The sequence below is a fragment of the Pan paniscus genome, chromosome X (genome assembly GCF_029289425.2).
Source record: "Pan paniscus chromosome X, NHGRI_mPanPan1-v2.0_pri, whole genome shotgun sequence".
NCBI lineage: Eukaryota > Metazoa > Chordata > Mammalia > Primates > Hominidae > Pan > Pan paniscus.
Window position 1 is genome coordinate 53,770,791 of NC_073272.2, and position 21,950 is coordinate 53,792,740.

Consider the following 21,950-nt stretch of genomic DNA (forward strand, 5'->3'; position numbering starts at 1 on the left):
AAAGTAGGAATTAGAATATTTACACTAAATACTTGTTATGAAGAATAAATGAAATAACATATGGATTAGGCAATACACTGTAGATAAATTTGGTTTATTATATTTCTTTTCTTCTTTTAAAATTTAATTTTTTTCATTCCCTTTGCCTTTACAACCACATGTTTAGTAAGTAATAACTGCTCTTAAATTTCAAGTAGGGGTATCAAGTTACCTTTTTAAATGAATTTGACTTCTGAGACTTACTTAATTTAAATAAATATATTAATTAAAAACCAGGGTAGCTGGTGTCAGACATGACATCAATTCTAAAGTTGGTTTGTGAATAAACGCACAGTTCAGTGATACAGGATAGCAACTCCAGAAACGAACTCAATCAAAAGAATACTGACCAAAGGAAACAGCCACTGTTCCCTTCGATCAATATTTTTTACAGTATGTTTGGGAAAAGCTGGATAATTCAGGACACTGGCATACAGGTATATTACTATATTGGCTATATTAGTATGGTTTTTAAGGGACTTTTAAAAGTCCAAATTCTGTCAACTTTAGCTTGAAAATGCTATCTGTCGAGGACACAAGTTGCTTCAATACTTTTATAATTAGACAGTTTAAAGTATAATAAGATTGTCATGAAACAGAAATTATTTCCTCAAAAGGTAGCAATTTCAAGCTAAACACTGACCAAATTTGGGCCATGGATTATTTTAGCAATTCACTGTTAAAAGGTTTCCAGAATATGACTGTCAACAATGCCCATTAATTTGTTTGCCCTCAGGTTCCCATACTCTCACTGAAGACAGTGATTTTGCTGTTATATTTGGTACTTTTGGATCCCTTCCTTACACCCTATACAAAAATCAATTCAAGATGGATTAAAGACTTAAACGTTAGACCTAAAACCATAAAAACCCTAGAAGAAAACCTAGGCATTACCATTCAGGACATAGGCATGGGCAAGGACTTCATGTCTAAAACACCAAAAGCAATGGCAACAAAAGCCAAAATTGACAAATGGGATCTAATTAAACTAAAGAGCTTCTGCACAGCAAAAGAAACTACCATCAGAGTGAACAGGCAACCTACAAAATGGGAGAAAATTTTCACAACCTACTCATCTGACAAAGGGCTAATATCCAGAATCTACAATGAACTCAAACAAATTTACAAGAAAAAAACAAACAACCCCATCAACAAGTGGGCAAAGGATATGAACAGACACTTCTCAAAAGAAGACATTTATGCATTCAACAGACACATGAAAAAATGCTCATCATCACTGGCCATCAGAGAAATGCAAATCAAAACCACAATGAGATACCATCTCACACCAGTTAGAATGGCAATCATTAAAAAGTCAGAAAACAACAGGTGCTGGAGAGGATGTGGAGAAATAGGAACACTTTTACACTGTTGGTGGGACTGTAAACTAGTTCAACCCTTGTGGAAGTCAGTGTGGTGATTCCTCAGGGGTCTAGAACTAGAAATACCATTTGACCCAGCCATCCCATTCCTGGGTATATACCCAAAGGACTATAAATCATGCTGCTATAAAGACACATGCACATGTATGTTTATTGCGGCATTATTCACAATAGCAAAGACTTGGAACCAACCCAAATGTCCAACAATGATAGACTGGATTAAGAAAATGTGGCAAATATACACCATGGAACACTATGCAGCCATAAAAAATGATGAGTTCATGTCCTTTGTAGGGACATGGATGAAATTGGAAATCATCATTCTCAGTAAACTATCGCAAGGATAAAAAACCAAACACCGCATATTCTCACTCATAGGTGGGAATTGAACAATGAGAACACATGGACACAGGAAGGGGAACATCACACTCTGGGGACTGTTGTGGGGTGGGGGGGAGGGGGGAGGGATAGCATTGGGAGATATACCTAATGTTAAATGACGAGTTAATGGGTGCAGCACACTAACATGGCACATGTATACATATGTAACAAACCTGCACATTGTGCACATGTACCCTAAAACTTAAAGTATAATAATAATTAAAAAAAAGTGGGAAAAAAAGTTATATATGGGGCCTTTGGACCTAAGCATAACTTTCACTAATTTTTACCCCAAAATTTTCAAGTTACCTAAACAGGGGATGGATGTCAGGGCTATAAGATTTGTCATAAACCTGCCACTACATTGATCTAATCCTTCAGAAAGTTACATTTAATTTATGATTAAAATGCTATCCATGCAGCAGGCTTCAGATTTCCTAGATATCTGATATTCACTGTTTATAATACACAATGGTAAAGTATAGGAAATGGAGGTGTAGTGTGATTTACCCTCAGATTGTCATTTAAAATAAGATTTCATAATATAGGAAAACAAAGGCATGAGATCTTTGCATCACATTTATTACCACAATAGCCTACAGGATTTTATTTCCTAACACTGAGAAAAACAATATTATAATTTCCTTATTTATCATTCTTGTTTGCCTGCTTCAATTGATACCCTTTAATATTTTTTAGTGCCTGACCTGGAAGCTGATCTCAAGGAGCTGTCTCAGTCAAAGACGGGGGATGAATGGGGAGATAGTCCGATGTCCAGGGGAAGATTCTGCCAAAATCAGATCAATTTAAAATGCCAGAAGGTGGTATGCTATCCATTAAGATGCAAAATTATGTGCTGTTTTCCACAATATTATAATTTTGATAATACAAAGAGAGAACATTACTGCCCCTTTAAAAACAGAAAGCAGAGTTCAAATGCAGACTTACTTTGAAAGTTAGTTCAGACCACAGATGCCTAACTGCAAGATTTAAACACCACCAGATGGAGACACAAATTGGGTCAAAGCTATATTGAATCATCAAATATTAAAGCATTTTCTTCTGAGTATAACCAAGAAGCAGCATCATAAGTGGGCGCCATCTGTATTCTCTTTGTTGGACTTTGGTATCAAGGTTACACTAGCTTCATGAAATGAATTGGGATATAAAACCTCTTTCTATGCTCTGGAACTGAAATCCCTGCAAGAATGAATCACTTGGAGATAGGATTTCCCATGTGTGTTTGTTTCCAGATTGCAGGTCTTTTTGTTTTGTTTTGTTTTGTTTTGTTTTGTTTTGTTTTGTTTTGTTTTGTTTCAGCTTTGGACACTACTTAAAAGAAAGACAGAAGGGGCAGCTCCAGGTTTCCATGCCTTTAAACTTTGTAAGGTGCCTCTCTTCCCTACAAAGATGCCTCTAATTATGCCGTCACTCTGAAAACTATCTGCTCCTGTTTCTGTACTGACATTAACCTCTGTATACAGCCAGTTAAAAGTTGCCATTCTATTAATTTGCTTACGTAAGTTTTTTCAGAGATACATTCTTGCTAAGTTGCCCAGGCTGATCTTGAACTCTTGGACTCAAGCAATTCTCCCTCCTCGTCCTCCAAAAGTGCTGGGATTACAGGTGACAGCCACCTTGCCTGGCCTGCCTACCTGATTTTGATCTGTGGTGTATGTTTTTGAATGGATTGACTACACCAAAGCTGTGAATAGTTAGGATGATAACTGCATTTATTGAGTTCTTTAACGGAAATAATAACTCATATTTATAGATTGTCTAGTATCTGTTAACCGGTTATCTGAGCTGTGTTTCATTATTTCTGACCTCATTATTAAATCCACTAAAAAGGTGAGTCAGAGTTTTCATAAAATTTACAATAAATGACTCTAGTAAGAAACAGATATGGGGATTCAAGGTCTAAGTTCACAGTCTTTGTGCTTCCTGAAAGTAAATGCTTCTGAAAGTGTTGAATGCAGAACTGGTGTTGTGTATATTGACTTTAGTGGTAATCTGATGTTTTCATGTAAATCCATGGTAATATATAAAATACATATATTTTATTGTTTAACATAAAAGGATTTGTTGTTCTCTTGAAGTATTTGTCAAAATGTGGAACATAAACCTAACACGGGTTCCCAGATGAAATCATTGTTATGAAAGCATTTTAAAAATTAATAATAACATACCTGTTTTACTGTGCAACAGAAAAAATATAATAAGAATACTAAATTCTTTTGAAATAGTTTGTGGGGTGGAGAAAAGAACTGATGTCTCAATCCCCATGGAAAAATGCCACAACATCTCCTGCAAACATGTCCTTTCTTTAATTGATACAAGGCAGAGAGGGAGAAACACCAAACCTTTCTTTTTCTTCTGAGCCTGACAGTCACCACATCTCAATCAGAAGCCCCTGCAGCTGCCTGGATCCAGCCTAATACGCCTCTTCTTGTACATAATACACGACTAACAACCCTGAGCTCCATTTATATCCTCACACCCAAAAGGATAATTCTCCAACAATGGACCCTACTCAGAATCCACGCTGCTTAGGGAGGGGCAGAAGAATATACACAGCAATTGTTTCTCCCTGTTACAAAGATTTTAAAATATTTTTGGATCCAAAAGGACTGAAAAGCTAGGGTTCAAATAAAAAGTGAGACTAAATGTAGGGGATCCCATTTGCCACGGAATATGTGAGAAGTCCCTAGGCTACAGAGCCAGATGAAGAATTAGGCCCTAGGTAGAAGAAAGGGGAAAGCAACCACCACAACTTGCTGAAGCAAAATTATTTGGGTCCTAGCTACATTGTCCCCTTATGGCACAAAATAACCATGGGTTTCCATCATGGCTCTGACATACAGGCCTTGAGATGGTAGACAAGGTACTTATATCCTGTGAGATCTTTACTACTATTGTCACTATCATTTATTTCATTCTTGCAATTATCTTGCAAGGTAGGAAGTAGTTACTGAAGCTCAGAAAGTTCATCTCTTGTTGAACCTCACCAGGAATGGAAGTACTAGTCAAACATACAAAACTCACGTATGTGTTTTTGAGTGGAGTTTAACTACGAAAGTCAGATTTGTTAGATTTCTTATAGTGAATTTATTTGTCATTATGTTCAGCATCAATAAATAAAATAGTAATGAAGACTCATCAAGCTCAGAAAAAAATCCATGCACTTACAGTCAATTGATTTTTGACAAAGTTATCAAAAACACAGAGTGAGAGAAGAGCAGCCTTCAATAAGTGGTATCAGGAAAACTGTATATCCACATACAGAAGAATGAAATTCTACCATCATCTCTTACCATATGTAAAGGTAAACTTAAGATGAATTAAAATCTTATAATGTAAGACCCGAATCTATGAAACTACTAGAAGAAAACACAAGAAGACAACTCCATGACATTGGTCTGGGCAGCGATTTTTTGGATATGATCCCAAAAGCACAGGGAAGAAAAACAAACGTAAACAAATATTACACCACTACATCCTGTACATGTAGTGGTGTAATATTATTTGAAGGCTTACTGTTACTTAAAGATGCATGTAGTAATCCATAGAGCAATCCCTAGAAAACAAAGATATGTAACTAATAAGCCAATAGTGGAGATTAATATGGTGTAGTATAAAATGTTCAACTGGTCTAAGAGAAGGGAGGAAACAGAAAAACCTGAATAAAAAACAGATATGATAAATAAAAATATAAAGCAAGTTGGTAATTTAAAGGTAAACTGGTTCCACATTAAATTTAATTTGCTTACACTTGTCTATTAAAAGTCAGAGTTTGGCCGGGCCCAGTGGCTCATGCCTCTAATCCCAGCACTTCGAGAGGCCAAGGCCATACCAGCCAGGGCAACATAGTCAGACCCTGTCTCTACAAATATTAAAAATGAGGCAGGCATGGTGGTGCACACCTGTAGTTCCAGCTCCTCGGGGAGCTGAGGTGGGAACATAGCTTGAGCCCAGGAGGTTGAGGCTGCAGTGAGCTACGATCACATGACTGTACTCCAGCTTGGGTGACAGAGCGAGACCCTGTCTCAAATGTAAAACGTTAGAGATTGTAAGAATGGATAAAAAGAGCAAGAACAAATTATATGCTGTTAAAAAGAACCACAGTTTAAAAATAAAGAAGTTAAAAGTAAAGGATGTTAAAAGTAAGTTCAAAGTAAACAGTTAAAAGATATACCCTGCAAATATGAATCACGTAGAAACTGGAGGTGCTCAATTAATACCTCACAAAACACACTTTATAGTGGAGATTATTACAATGGACAAAGTGGAACATTACATAATAATCATAGAGAGGTGCATTGATTCAGAAGACAGAAACACCATGAGTATGTATGCACCATCGAAATACATGAGGGAAAAACTGATACATCAGAAAGAAGAAATAAATAGACACATTTGCATTTATAGTAGAAGACTTCAACATTCATCCCAGCAATCGGTACAAAGAATGTAGAGAAAAATCAGGAGAGAGATATATATATATATTTATATATAACAGGGGGCTTTCTGTATCCTGGGGAACTTGCCTTAGTGAACTGGAAAAATCGCATCACACGTGAGCTTGGAAAATCAGTGCAAGGTTTTATTGAATGGTGGAAGTAGCTCTCAGATTGATGGGGAGCTAGAAGGTGGAGGGAGTGGGAAGGTGGTCTTCCCCTGGAGTCAGGCCGATCAGTGGCCGAACTCTCCTTTGACCACTGTGGCCAAATTCCTGTCGGCAACCACATCACTCAGCAATTCAATGGCCTACCAGCATTTGCTGCTGTCTGCTGTTGTGTTCTTCTGCCGGTGTGTTCCTCTCGATGTCCAGCCACCTGTGTCTCTGCCTGGTAGGATCTCGGGGCTTTTATAGCCACAGGATGGGAGCATGGTGGGCCAGGGTGGTCTTGGAAAATGCAACGTTTTGACATGAAAATAGAAATGCCTGTCCTCACCTAGGTCCATGGGCACAGGCCCGAGGATGGAGCCTTCAACAGGGACCCTCCTCTACTCCTCCCAGCACTTCCCTGCCCCACTCTTGTATCAACAATATATCAACATTTGCAAGATGACACTAGAGCAGTGTCACAGAGGGAAATAATAATAATAACGCCACTTCTACACAACATCGTAGCCAAATGGGATTTACTCCATGACTTGAATATATATATATATATGAGTTTAGCAAAGTAATATGGCACAAGATAAGTATGCAAAAGTCAATGCTATTTTTATATACCAGCAACGAACAATTGGAAATTGAAAATCAGTATTACTTAATATAGCAGCAAAAAACCCCAAGAAATATTTAGTGGTAAAATTTAACAAAATATGTGCAAGACCAGTACTCAGAAGCTTAAAAATCACTGTGGAGAAATATGTGTGTGTGTGTATATACATATATATATATATATATATATATATATATATATATATATAATGTAGAGAGAGAGACAGAGTCTTGCTCTGTCACCCAGGCTGGAGTGCAGTGGCGCAATCTTGGCTCACTGCAACCTCACTGCAGAGAAATATTAAAGCAGGCTGAAACAAATGGAGAGGTATGCTACGTTAATGGATTGCAAGATTGTGAAATGTCAGTTTCTCTCAAATAATCTATACATTCAGTGTAAACCCAACCAAATTCCATGCAGCCTTTTGTTTTAAGAAATTGGCAAGCTGACTTCAAAATTTATGTGGAAAAGCAAGGGGACTAGAATAGTCTAACAATTTTATAAAGAACAAAGAATATTGGAGGACTCATTACCTGTTTCAAGACGTTTTCACAACTATGGTAATCAGGACAGCATGATAATGGCATAAGAAAAGAAATAAGGGTCCAAATCTAGACCTATATATTCAGATTAAATTGATTTTTCTATAGGGTGCCAAGATAATTCAGTGGGAAAAAATGATTTATTCAGGGAATGGTGCTGGAACAATTGGAAATTGACATGCAAACAAACGAACCTTAACCTTTGTCTCACATCATATACAAAAGTTGCCTTAAAATGCATCATAGAACTAAATGTAAAAGCCAATGTTATCAAACTGCTAGAAGAAAACGTAGGAGAATCTGTAGCATCATGTAAAACTAAGATAGGTAGGATATGAAATGCACAAACTATGAAATAGAAAAATCATGATCTTTTTAGTATTTATATACTTATGTACTATCCTTATCCATTCACTAGTTACTTTTCCAAGCGCTATACAAATCGCATGAAGAGGTCATTAGAGTTCTAATTTCCTAGAGAAATTTCCATTCAAATTTTCCACACAAGCTCATGATGATGAAACCCCAGCATTGCATTTAGGCTTCACAATAACCCTGTGAGGAGAGCTGAATATTCATTACGCTTATAAAAATAAGCTGTCCCCCAAGCTACCTAGCTTCATTTCTTGAGTCCCTGAAGGGCTAAAGTGATAATCAAAAGATCATCCAAAGGGTCAAATGTACTCTTGACGTTGTCTCTCTGGAACATGCTCCAGGGAAATGTGGGAACAACAACGATATAAACAGCAAAACAATAACAGCTAGAATTGATTGGAAATTTATCATATGGCAGGCGCTGTCCTGACAACTGTACATGTCTTAACAGTCAGTGCTCTAAACTGCCCAAGAAGTAGATGACTTTACTAGTAGTATTTCCATGGTACTAATGGAGAAAGGAGTCACAGAGATGTTAAGGATGTTTCTCAGTGTCACCCAGCAATGAGTGGTGGAGCCACAGGTCAGAGGTGTCATGAAAAACTCTACTGTGTTGCATATTTATGTAATCAAGAGTAAGATCCAAAGGCTATTGCAAAATATTTAGAATTTTACAGTATGAGATTGCACAGGCTAGAGACATTTGATTTCTTCAGAAATATTTAAGAGATGGAGACTTGAAAGGATTGGTCTGGGTATCATTTGGAGACAGGCCCTGAGAGCATCATTAGAATAACAGGCAGCATGTCAGTTTTAGTCTCCTCACCTGAAGGCCGTGGGTTCGTCCATCAGAGAACACACCAAACCTGTCCCTTCTATACCTTCACAAAGGAGAAAGAAGCTGTGTAGCTTGGAAAGGAGACTATTCCCCTGCTCCAGTAGTTCTCAGACAAATTTCCATGAAAATTTTAACCCAGGATCTTTTAAAAATGCAGATTCCACTATTCACACCCGGTGAATCTCATGTAGTGTGGCCACAGTGGTGCCTTAGGATCTGGGAATTTACTGCCCAGCCTAGGAAACATTCAGAAACCTTATTAAATCCCTTTGGTCTCATGACTGCCTCCAATATACCCACTCTTCCCAAGACTGACATGAGGTTGAGAAGACCGACCTGAGAGCACACAGGAACACAAGACATGATGGACACAGTGTAAGAGTCACCATAAGGGTAAGGTAGTGCATCTTTTGAGAAGACCTTATAACTCCTACTGGTCTTTCTTCCCAAAGGCCTCTTCTTGTCATGCACAGTGAATGGAAGGGTGTCAAGAAATGACCTTTTAGACACCCAAAGGGTATGGGCTCCTATCAGCAACCATTGAACACATAGGATGGGAGGTCATGTAATCTACCATCTCCCTCCCACCAGCCTTGATTTCTTTCTTGCACTGTCATGTCCTTCCACAGGAATCTGGAGCAATGCCAGGACTTAGGGCCAATGTCTTCTCTTCACTAACAGACACCTACCTGCACCTCACCTGAGGAGATCGTCTCCCTTCTCCTTTCAGCTATCCTTCTCCTGATCTCATCTGTGATCCCACAGCAAACAGCTGTCCCTAGCAGCCTGATGACCTAGCCTGGCCCCTACCTCCTGTGTCCCAGCCTGGAGAAGGCTGTCTTTGCTGAGGAGAAAAACACCAGTCCCAGGATCCCAAAGCCATGACTACCACAGAACCATACTGAGCGTCAATGTCCTATGGCAGTGGTTGATCTTTGAAATGAAGCTTCACCACACACCCCAGCTGGCACTGAAACACTTTGTTTTTGGGTTGAAAGACTTTGTTATTTATTTATTTATTTATTTTTAATGAAAAAATATTGGGAAACCGGTGGTGTTTGTTTACATGAGTAAGTTCTTTCGTGGTTATTTGTGAGATTTTGGTGCACCCATGACCCAAGCATTATACACTGCACCCAATTTGTAGTCTTTTATCCTTCACCTCCTTCCCATCCTTTCCCCCTGAGTCCACAAAGTCCATTCTATCATTCTTATGCATTTGCATCCTCATAGCTTAGCTTCCACTCATGAGTGAGAACATATGATGTTTATTTTTCCATTCCTGAGTTACTTCACTTAGAATAATAGTCTCCAACCTCATCCAGGTCATTATGAATTCCATTAATTCATTCCTTTTTATGACTGAGTAGTATTCCATCATATATATATTTCTTTATTCATCGATTGATGGGCATTTGGGTTGGTTCCACATTTTTTTGCAACTGCGAATTGTGCTGCTACAAACAGGCGTGTGCAAGTATCTTTTTCATATAACGACTTCTTTTCCTCTGGGTAGATACCCAGTAGTGGGATTGCTGAATCAAATGGTAGTTCTACTCTTAGTTTTTTAAGCAATCTGCACACTGTTTTCTATAGTGGTTGTATTAGTTTACATTCCTACCAGGAGTGTAGAAGTGTTCCCTGTTCACTGCATCCATGCCAACATCTACTATTTTTTTATTTTTAAATTATGGCCATTCTTGCAGGAGTAAGGTGGTATCATATTGTGGTTTTGATTTGCATTTCCCTGATCATTAGTGATGTTGATCATTTTTTCTTTTTTTTCTTTTTTTTTATTATACTTTAAGTTTTAGGGTACATGTGCACAACGTGCAGGTTAGTTACATATGTATACATGTGCCATGTTAGTGTGCTGCACCCATTAACTCATCATTTAACATTAGGTATACCTTCTAATGCTATCCCTCACACCTCCCCCCACCCCACAACAGGCCCCGGTGTGTGAAGCTGGAAACCATCATTCTCAGCAAGCTATAGCAAGGACAAAAAACCAAACACCACATGTTCTCACTCATAGGTGGGAATCGAACAATGATCATTTTTTCATATGTTTGTTGACCATTTGTATATCTTCTTTTGAGAATTGTCTATTCATGTCCTTAGCCCACTTTTTGATGGGATTGTTCGATTTTTTCTTGCTGATTTGTTTGAGATTGCTGTAGATTCTGGATATTAGTCCTTTGTCAGATGTATAGATCGTGAAGATTTTCTCCCACTCTATAGGTTGTCTGTTTAATCTGCCAACTGTTCCTTTTGCCATGCAAAAGCTCTTTAGTTTAATTAAGTCCCAGCTATTTATCTTTGTTTTTATTGCATTTGCTTTTGGGTTCTTGGTCATGAAATCCTTCCCTTAGCCAATGTCTAGGAGGGTTTTTTAATGTTATCTTCTAAAATGTTTATAGTTTCAGGTCTTAGATTTAAGTCCTTAAGCCATCTTCGGCTGATTTTTGTACAAGGTGAGAGATGAGGATCTAGTTTCATTCTCCTACATGTGGCTAGCCAATTATCCCAGCACCATTTGTTGAAAAGGGTGTCTTTCCCCACTTTATGTTTTGTTTGCTTTGTTGAAGAGCAGTTGGCTGTAAGTATTTGGGTTTATTTCTGGGTTTTGTATTCTGTTCCATTGGTCTATGTGCCTATTTTTACACCAGTATTATGCTGTTTTGGTGACTATGGCCTTATAGTATAGTTTGAAATCAGATATGTGATGCCTCCAGATTTGTTCTTTTTGCTTGTTCTTGCTTTGGCTACATGGGCTCCTTTTTTGGTTCCATATGAATTTTAGAATTTTTTTCTAATTCTGTGAAGCATGATGGTGGTATTTTGATGGAAATTGCATTGAATTTGTAGATTGCTTTTGGCAGTATGGTCATTTTCACAATATGGATTCTACCCATCTATGATCATGGGATGTGTTTCCATTTGTTCGTCATCCTTGATTTCTTTCAACAGTGTTTTGTAGTTTTCCTTGTAGAGGTCTTTTACCTTCTTGGTTAGGTACATTCCTAAGTATTTTATTTTTTTGCAGCTATTGTAAAAGGGGTTGAGTTCTTAATTTGATTCTCAGCTTGGTCACTGTTGGTGTATAAAAGAGCTATGATTTGTGTAGATTAATTTTGTATCCAGAAATTGGGCTGAATTCTTTTATCAGTTCTAGGAGCTTTCTGGAGAAATCTTTAGGTATTTTACGTAAGCAATCATATCAACAGCATACAGTGACAGTTTGACTTCCTCTTTACCAATTTTGATGCCCTTAATTTCTTTCTCTTCTCTCATTGCTCTGGCTAGGACTTCCAGTACTATGTTGAAGAGGAGTGGTGAGAGTGGGCATCTTTGTCTTGTTCCAGTTCTCAGAGGGAATGCTTTCAACTTTCTCCCATTCAGTATTATGTTGGCTGTGGGTTTTTCATGAATGGCTTTTATTACATTAAAGTATGTCCTTTGTATGCCGACTTTTCTGAGAGTTATAATCATAAAGGGATGCTCGATTTTGTCAATGCTTTTTCTGCATCTATTGAGATGATCATATGATATTTATTTTTTATTCTGTTTATGTGGTGTATCACATTTATTGACTTGCATATGTTAAACCATCCCTGCATCCCTGCTATGAAACCCACTTGATCATGGTGGATTATCTTTTTGGTATGTTGTTGGATTTGGTTAGCTAGTATTTTTTTATTATTAAACTTTAAGTTCTAGGGTACATGTGCACAACATGCAGGTTTGTTACATAGGTATACATGTGCCATGTTGGTTTGCTGCACCCATTAACTCGTCATTTACATTAGGTATTTCTCCTAGCATCTATGTTCATAAGGGTATTGGTCTGCAGTTTTCTTTTTTGGTTATGTCCTTTTCTGGTTTTGGTATTAGGATGATACTGGCTTCATAGAATGATTTAGGGAGGATTCCCTCTTTATCTTGTGGAATAGTGTCAGCAGGATTGGCACCAATTCGTTGAATGTCTGGTAGAAGTCTGCTGTGAATCCTTCTGGTCCTGGATTTTTCTTTTGTTGTTGGTAATATTTTAATTACCATTTCAATCTCGATGCTTCTTATTGGTCTGTTCACGGTATCTAATTCTTCCTGATTTAAGTGAGTAGGGTTGTATCTTTCCAGGAACTTATCCATCTCTTCAAGGTTTTATAGTTTATGCATGTAAAGGTGTTCATAATAGCCTTAAATGATCTTTTGTATTTCTGTGATGTCAGTTGTAATATCTCCAGTTTCATTTCTTATTGAGCTTATTAGGATTTTCTCTCTTCTTTTCTTGGTTAAGCTTGCTAATGGTCTATCAATTTTATTTATCTTTTCAAAGAACCAGATTTTTTTTCATTTATCTTTTGTATTTTTTTGTTTCAATTTCATTTAGTTCTGCTCTGATCTTGGTTATTTCCTTTCTTCTCCTGGGTGTGGGTTTGGTTTGTTCTTGTTTCTCTAGTTCCTTGAGGTGTGACCTTAGATTGTCTGTGCTCTTTCAGACTCTTGGATGGAGGTGTTTAGGCTACGAACTTTCCTCTTAGCACTGCCTTTGCTGTATCCCAGGGGTTTTGATAGGTTGTGTCTTTATTGTTGTTCAGTTTGAAGAATTTTTAAATTTCCATCTTGATTTCATTTTTGACCCAATGATCATTCATAGCAAGTTATTTAATTTCCATGTATTTGCATGATTTTGAAGGTTCCTTTTGGAGTTGATTTTCAGTTTTATTCCACTGTGGCCTGAGACAGTGCTTGATAAAATTTCAATTTCCTTAAATTTATTGAGGTTCATTTTGTGGCCTATCCTATGGTCTATCTTGGAGCAAGTTCCATGTGCTGTTGAATAGAATGTGTATTCTGCAGTCATTGGATGGAATGTTCTGTATGTATTGGTTAAGAACATTTGTTCCAGGGTATAACTTAAATCCATTGTTTCTTTGTTGACTTTCTGTCTTAATGACCTGTGTAGTGCTGTTAGTGGAGTGTTGAAGTCCCCCACCATTACTGTGTTGCTGTCTATCTCATTTCTTAGGTCTATTGCTAATTGTTTGATAAATTTGGGAGCTCCAGTGTTAGGTACATATATGTTTATGATTGTGATATTTTCCTGTTGGACAAGGTCTTTTATCATTATATAATGTCCCTCTTTGTCTTTTTAAACTTCTGTTGCTTTAAAGTTTGTTTTGTCTGATATAAGAATAGCTACCCCTGCTCACTTTTGGTGTCCATTTGTGTGAAATGTCTTTTTCCACCCCTTTACCTCAAATTTGTGCGAGTCCTTCTATATTAGGTGAGTCTCTTGAAGGCAGCAGATAGTTGGTTGGTGAGTTCTTATCCATTGTGCAATTCTGTATCTTTTATGTGGAGTATTTGGGCCATTTACATTCAACGTTAGTATTGAGATGTGAGGTGCCATTCCATTCATTGCGCTATTCGTTGCCTGTATACCTTGATTTTTTGTTTTGTGTTTTTGTTTTTTAAATTGTATTTTTGTTTTATAAGTCCTGTGAGATTTATGCTTTAAGAGGTTCTGTTCTGATGTGTTTCCAGGATTTGTTTCAAGATTTAAAGTTCCTTTTAGTAGTTCTTGTAGTGGTGGCTTGATCGTGCTGAATTATCTCAGCATTTGTTTGTCTGAAAAAGACTGTATTTTTCCTTCATATATGAAGCTTAGTTTCTCTGGATACAAAATTCTTGGCTGATAATTGTTTTGTTTGAGGAGGCTGAAGATAGAGCCCTGATCTCTTCTAGCTTGTAGGCTTTCTGCTGAGAAATCTGTTGTTAATCTGATAGGTTTTCCTTTATAGGTTACTTGGCACTTTTTTCTCACAGCTCTTAAGATTCTTTCCTTTGTCTTAACTTTAGATAACCTGATGACAATATGCCTTGGCAGTGATCTTTTTGTGATGGATTTCCCAGGTGTTCTTTGTGCTTCTTGTATTTGGATGTCTAGTTCTCTAGCAAGGCTGGGGAACTTTTCCTCGATGGTTCCCCCAAATATGTTTTCCAAACTTTTAGATTTCTCTTCTTCCTCAGGAACACCAACTATTCTTAGGTTTGGTCATTTAACATAATCCCAGACTTCTTGGAGGCTTTGTTCATATTTTCTCATTCTTTTTTCTTTGTCTTTGTTGGATTGGGTTAATTCAAAGACCTTGTCTTTGAGCTCTGAATTTCTTTCTTCTACTTGTTCAATTCTATTGCTGAGACTTTCCAAAGCATTTTGTATTTCTGTGTGTCCATTGTTTCCTGAAGTTTTGATTGTTTTTTATTTATGATATCTATTTCATTGAATATTTCTCCCTTCACTTCTTGTATCACTTTTTGGATTTCCTTACATTGGGCTTTGCCTTTCTCTGGTGCCTGCCTCATTAGCTTAATAACTAGCCTCTTGAATGCTTTTTCAGGTAAATCAGGGGTTTCTTCTTGGTTTGGATCCATTGCTGGTGAGCTAGGTTGATTTCTGGGGTGTGTTAAAGAGCCTTGTTTTGTCATATTTCCAGAGCTGGTTTTCTGCTTCCTTCTCATTTAGGCTGGCTCTGTCAGAGGGAGGGTCTAGGACTGAAGGCTGTTGTTCAGATTCTTTTGTACCACGGGGTATTCCCTTGATGTAGTACTCTCTCACCTTCCTATGGATGTGGCTTCCTGAGAGCCGATCTGTAGTGATTGTTATCTCTCTTCTGGATCAAGACACCCAGCAAGTCTACCAGGCTCTACGCTGGTACTGGGGGTTGTCTGCACAGAGTCCTGTGATGTGAACCATCCTGTGATGTGATGTTCCTAGGAGGATTATGGCTGTCTCTACTGTGTCACGCAGGTTGTTAGAGGAGTCAGGGAAAGCTTGCAGTCACAGGCCTCACCCAGTTCCCACACAATCTGAAGGGCTGGTCTCACTCCCACCGTCCCCCACCCAACAGCACCAAGTCTGTTTCCAGGCAGTGGGTGAGCAGGGCTGAGAACTTGTCCCAGGCTACCTGCCTCCTAGCTGTGAAAGTAAGTTGGCTTTCCTTCTTCCCCTGCCTGTGGAATCTGCACACCGGATTCACACCCCCCCCAAGTTCTGGCCAGGACACTTTTGGATCAGTTCAAATTGTTACTAAGTTCAGCTGGAGATTTCCTTCTTTCTGTGGCCTTTTCCCAGTGCCTCTGGCTGCCCTCCTGAAGGACTCTTGTGAGGCCGAGCAGAGACGACTTGCTAGGGAACACAGCACACTCACAGGGCTTTTTCTGCTGCTTCCTCTACTCCTGTATTTTGCTTAGCTCTCTAAACTGACTCAGCTCCAGGTAAGGCCAGAATCTTCTTCAGTAATCTAGACCTTCAGTTTCCCCAGTGGGAGTGTGTGCTCAGGGTTGGGTGATCTCCCTTTCCCACTTCCACAGTTTGGGCACTCACAGTATTTGGGATGTCTCCCAGGTCCTACAGGAGCAATCCGCTTCCTTCAGAGGGTCTGTGGGTCCTCTCAGATTTCCCATTTTATTCCTGCAGTTGTTCTGGAGCAAAAATTCATGATGTGAGCCTCCACACACTGCTCTGTCCATCCAAGTCAGTGCTGCAATCTCTCTTTCTTTGTTGTTTTAATTGAGACAGGATCTCTTTCTGTCACTCAGCTTGGAGTGCAGTGGACAAATCATGGCTCACTTTCAAGCTCCAGCAATGCTTCCATCTCAGCCTCCCTAGTACATAGGACTACAGGCATGTTCCACCAACCCTGGCTATGTTTTATAAGATTTTTTGTAGAGACGGGGTCTCCCTATGTTCCTAGGCTGATGTGAGCCACCACACCTATTCTGGAATCACATTCTTATCACAGAAAACAAGACATAGGAGGAAGGTTCCTGCAGCCCTTCCTGGGGAGCATTGTGTTCTCCTTCCTGGTGCCGTGTTATTTCCTCTGTGCCAACCACAACATTCCTATTCTTTTGATGTAAATAAGAAGTTTGAGGATACTTATTTTCAATCCTAAACTTGTGATTTATAGCCAGAATATCATCGCCCACTTTGAGGCATTTTGGAAATTTCTGTGGGCTGCTGTTGTTGTTGGAATAATTGGCAGGAGCTACTGGCATTTGGGGACTGAGTGTTAAGTGAGGCAAACGTCTTGTTCCAGAATTTTACATAAACTAGATTTTCCATACATGTCACTTCCTTGTAAACTGAGGGAGGCTTGCATATTGCTTCATCTGGGAACATATAAAGACTTATTTACTGCTGTGGAAATCACATCACTGCAGGGCATTTTTTTCTTGGATTCCACTCTGTCACAATATACCAGTATCAGTTTGCTTTGTAGCTGTGCATCCCTGGGGCAAATAGTGAGGGGAATTCAGTTTACTGACCAATGGGGTCTTTTCCAGGATAAGTTGTTAGTTGATGGGGAAACTTAAGTGGGAGATGTTCACAGTATGAAGTCTCATGAGTTGGTGAACAACATCGGCTATGCCCATTGCTATTACTGCACTGAAGTTCTCTTTGCAGGTGTATCTCCCTCACTAGGCTCCCAGGTCTTTCCTGGAAGGTTGGAAACATACACAGCTTAGATCCCAGTGTCCTCAGGATGGAGCATAGAATGTGACAGGCAGAAGGCAGGGAACACTTGTGGAATTGTAGTGATCTCTACATGGTTGGATGACCAAACCCAGTGTCACAGTGATGAGCCACATGGATGTCAGTCTGCAGAGGGTGGGACAGGCCTCTGTCTTAGGAGCCATGTAGCAGAGTGACACCTACCTGCATTACTGATCTTGGTTACACCATTTATGGATCCCAGATGTAAGCAGCCTATTGATTAGGGTTCTTCTGTGGGTGTGTGCATGGGAAGAAAGAGATTGATTGATTGATTGATTGATTGATTGATTGATTTTGAGGAACTGGCTCATGGAACTCTGTGTGCTAACATACCCAAACCTTGCAGAGCAGGATGTCAGGCTGGAGACCCAAGGCAGAGGTGATATGATACCTCAAATCTAAGGGCAGCGTGGAGGCTGAAATTCTTGATCTTGAGGAGGACCCCAGTCTTTTTCTCTGAAGGCCTTCAAGTGATTGGACGAAGGCCACTCCGCATTGTGGAGGGCAATTAGGCTTACCCAAAGTCTGCTGATTTAAATGTTAGTTCTCATGTAAAAAATACCTTTCACAGAGACATCTACTCTGCTCAAGGTGAACATTTTTTGTGTGTATCGTGGCCTAGCAAAGTTGACATATCAAATTTCCCATCACAGCCATCTTATACAAATCCTATTAATGATGGATGTTTACCTTAGGAAGGCAGATGACTTCCTACCTAAGATTCTGTATTAAACTTTTTTTTTGGCCAGGCCAAGCCACCATTTCAGGCTCAGCACAACTCTGGCCAGGAAGCTGAAGCTGATGTGAATGCCTTCCAGGGATGAGGCAGTGAAGGGATAGTCAGGGCGCACATGTAAGAAAAATCTCAGAGGGCATAGGTGATACCCCTGGACTCCAAGAGTTTACCCTTGATAGGGCACCCCCCAGCAGGACATACAGTTGTCAGGCAGGAGCTGGCCAAGGCCCCCACTGTGGCCTCCCACTGTGTGACCTTTCCCTCTAGGGGTTCCTCGTCCAGTCCAAATAATTCATTTGCATCTTTGGTTTTAGTGGGACTCTCAGAAGGCAGTCAGTTCAGGGGTGGTCATTGAAACTTGTTCCTCCTCTTCACAAGCCTGGATGACATCCCTAAGTGTTCTACATGGAATGTTCAGGAGCTGGGTCACCCCTGCTGTCCCATAGTCACAGCTGTCAGGTGTGATCGTGATCTCAGTATTCAGTGTGGTTCCAGCATTGGCCTTAGGGTATGGTTGTGGGCTCCTCGCAGGCAAGGAGACCCACCACCTGTGCTGTTATTTTGTACCTCCAATTCAGTGTCATACTGTGAGACTAGGGACACAGTGCTGACACAATGCTGATCTTGCTTTGGCTGTGTCTTCAAGCAATCAATCACTTGGATCCACTTGGGCTCATTTTGTTCTTACTGGCCAAATCTATGGATATATGACAAACCAAACCAAGAACTGCAATGGTGATACTTGTGGCCCTTTTAGCCACCGCAGGGCTGCTTAGGGATTTCTTGAGCACTTTACACACTATTGTAGTGAGGTGTGTGTTGTGTTGCCTGACCAGAATATTGACTTTTTCCTTGTGAAATCACACTGATCCAGGAGAACAGTTTGCAGCACATACTACTGACTAGCACATACTAATGACAGCATTAATGAACATATTTATGTAAATCAAATAATCTTTGGAGGTCAAATGCATTTTAAAATGCAATTTGGTATTTTCTTACAATTCCAAAGCAGTTATCACTTACTATAGATGTAGCTGTAAAGACAAGTCAAATGAAAAAATAAATTGTAAAAGAAAAATATATAACTAGTAAACAAAATTATCTGCAATGTAATGCCTACTTAGTATATTATTTCATTTATTCTCCATAGCAATCATTTAGTGTAAATATTCTAATTTCTACTTTAGAAATGTGGAAATAGTCCCACAGGGTATAAGTGCCTTGCCCACCATCTTGAAGCCCGAGTGTTAGAGCCATGATGGAAACCCATGCCAATTTCATGCTATACCCTATAAGGAGACAGGGTAGCTAGGACCCAAGTCATTTTGCCTCAGCAAGCTCCCCTGGTTGCTCTCCCCTTTCTTCTACCTACACCCTAATTCTTTCATCCAACCTTACAGCCTTGGGACTTCTCACATATTTTATGTCAAATGGGATCCCCTACACTTAGTCTCACTTTTTTTTTCAACTCTATCTTTTCAGTCATTTTGGATCAGAATATACATTAAAATCTCTGTAAGAGGGAGAAATAATTGCTGATTATAATCCCCTGCTACTCCCTAAACACTGTGGATTCTGAGTAGGGACCTTTGTTGGAAAAATATCTTTTTTTTTTTTTAATTATACTTTAAGTTTTAGGGTACATGTGCACATTGTGCAGGTTAGTTACATATGTATACATGTGCCATGCTGGTGTGCTGCACCCACTAACTCGTCATCTAGCATTAGGTATATCTCCCAATGCTATCCCTCCCCCCTCCCCCCTCCCCACCACAGTCCCCAGAGTATGATATTCCCCTTCCTGTGTCCATGTGATCTCATTGTTCAATTCCCACCTATGAGTGAGAATATGCGGTGTTTGGTTTTTTGTTCTCGCGGTAGTTTACTGAGAATGATGGTTTCCAATTTCATCCATGTCCCTACAAAGGATATGAACTCATCATTTTTTATGGCTGCATAGTATTCCATGGTGTATATGTGCCACATTTTCTTAATCCAGTCTATCATTGTTGGACATTTGGGTTGGTTCCAAGTCTTTGCTATTGTGAATAATGCCGCAATAAACATACGTGTGCATGTGTCTTTATAGCAGCAACAACAGACAAACAGAGAGCCAAATCATGAGTGAACTCCCATTCACAATTGCTTCAAAGAGAATAAAATACCTAGGAATCCAACTTACAAGGGATGTGAAGCACCTCTTCAAGGAGAACTACAAACCACTGCTCAAGGAAATAAAAGAGGATACAAACAAATGGAAGAACATTCCTTGCTCATGGGTAGGAAGAATCAATATCGTGAAAATGGCCATACTGCCCAAGGTAATTTACAGATTCAATGCCATCCCCATCAAGCTACCAATGACTTTCTTCACAGAATTGGAAAAAACTACTTTAAAGTTCATATGGAACCAAAAGAGAGCCCGCATCGCCAAGTCAATCCTAAGCCAAAAGAACAAAGCTGGAGGCATCACACTACCTGACTTCAAACTATACTACAAGGCTACAGTAACCAAAACAGCATGGTACTGGTACCAAAACAGAAATATAGATCAATGGAACAGAACAGAGCCCTCAGAAATAACGCCGCTTACCTACAACTATCTGATCTTTGACAAACCTGAGAAAAACAAGCAATGGGGAAAGGATTCCCTATTTAATAAATGGTGCTGGGAAAACTGGCTAGCCATATGTAGAAAGCTGAAACTGGAAAAATATCTTTTGGGGTGTGAGGATACACATGGAGCTCAGAGTTGCAATTGGTGTATTATTTACAGTAAAAGGGATATCAGGCTGGATCCAGGCAGCTCCAGGGGCTTCTGAATGAGATGTGGTGACTGTCAGGGTGATGGAGTTTTATGCAGATGGAAAAAGAGGCTTGGTGCTTCTCCCTCCCTGCCTGTTAATAACTTTTAAAGAAAGGTCAGAAGCGTTTGCAGAAGTTATTGCAGCATTTTTCCATGGGGACTGAGAAATCCCTTCTCTCTGTGTTCCCACAAACTATTCCAAATGGCTTTAGTGTTCTATTTTTCTGTAGCAGAGTAAAATAGGCATGTTATTATTAATTTTTAAAAATGTTTTTGTACCAATGGTTTCATCTGGTAATGTCTGTTAGCTCTATGTGCCATATTTTGGGAAACACCTTCTTCAAGATAAGACCAAAATCTTTTATGTTGAAAAATGAAAAATATATATATTTTATATATTACCATAGATGTGTATGAAAATATGCAATTACCAATAAAATCAACATATACAACACTAGTTCTGTATTCAACACTTTCAGAAGTATTTACTTTGAGAAAACACAGACTGTGAACTTAGAACTTGAATCCGCATATTTGCTTCTTACTAGAGTCATTTGTTGTAAATTTTATGAAAACTCTGACTCCCCTTTTTAAAGGATTAAATGAGGTCAGAAACAATGAAACATAGCTCAGAAAACTGGCTAACAGATACTGAACACTCTATAAATGTGAGTTATTATTCCTATTCTTCTTAAAGAACTAAATAAATGGAGCTATTGTCCTAAATATTCACAGCTTTGGTTTAGCCAATCCATTCACAATCACATACCACAGATCAACATCAGGTAGACAGACCAGCCACGGTGGCAGTCACCTGTAATCCAAGCACTTTTGGAGGCCGAGGAGGGAGGATCGCTTGAGCTCAAGAGTTCAAGATCAGCCTGGGCAACTTAGCAAGAACACATCTCTGAAAAAACTTATGTAAGCAAATTAATAGAGTGGCAATTTTTAACTTTCTGTGTACAGAGGATAATGTCAGTACAGAAACAGGAGCAGATTGTTTTCAGAGTGACATCATCATTAGAGGCATCTTTGTGGGGAAGAGAGG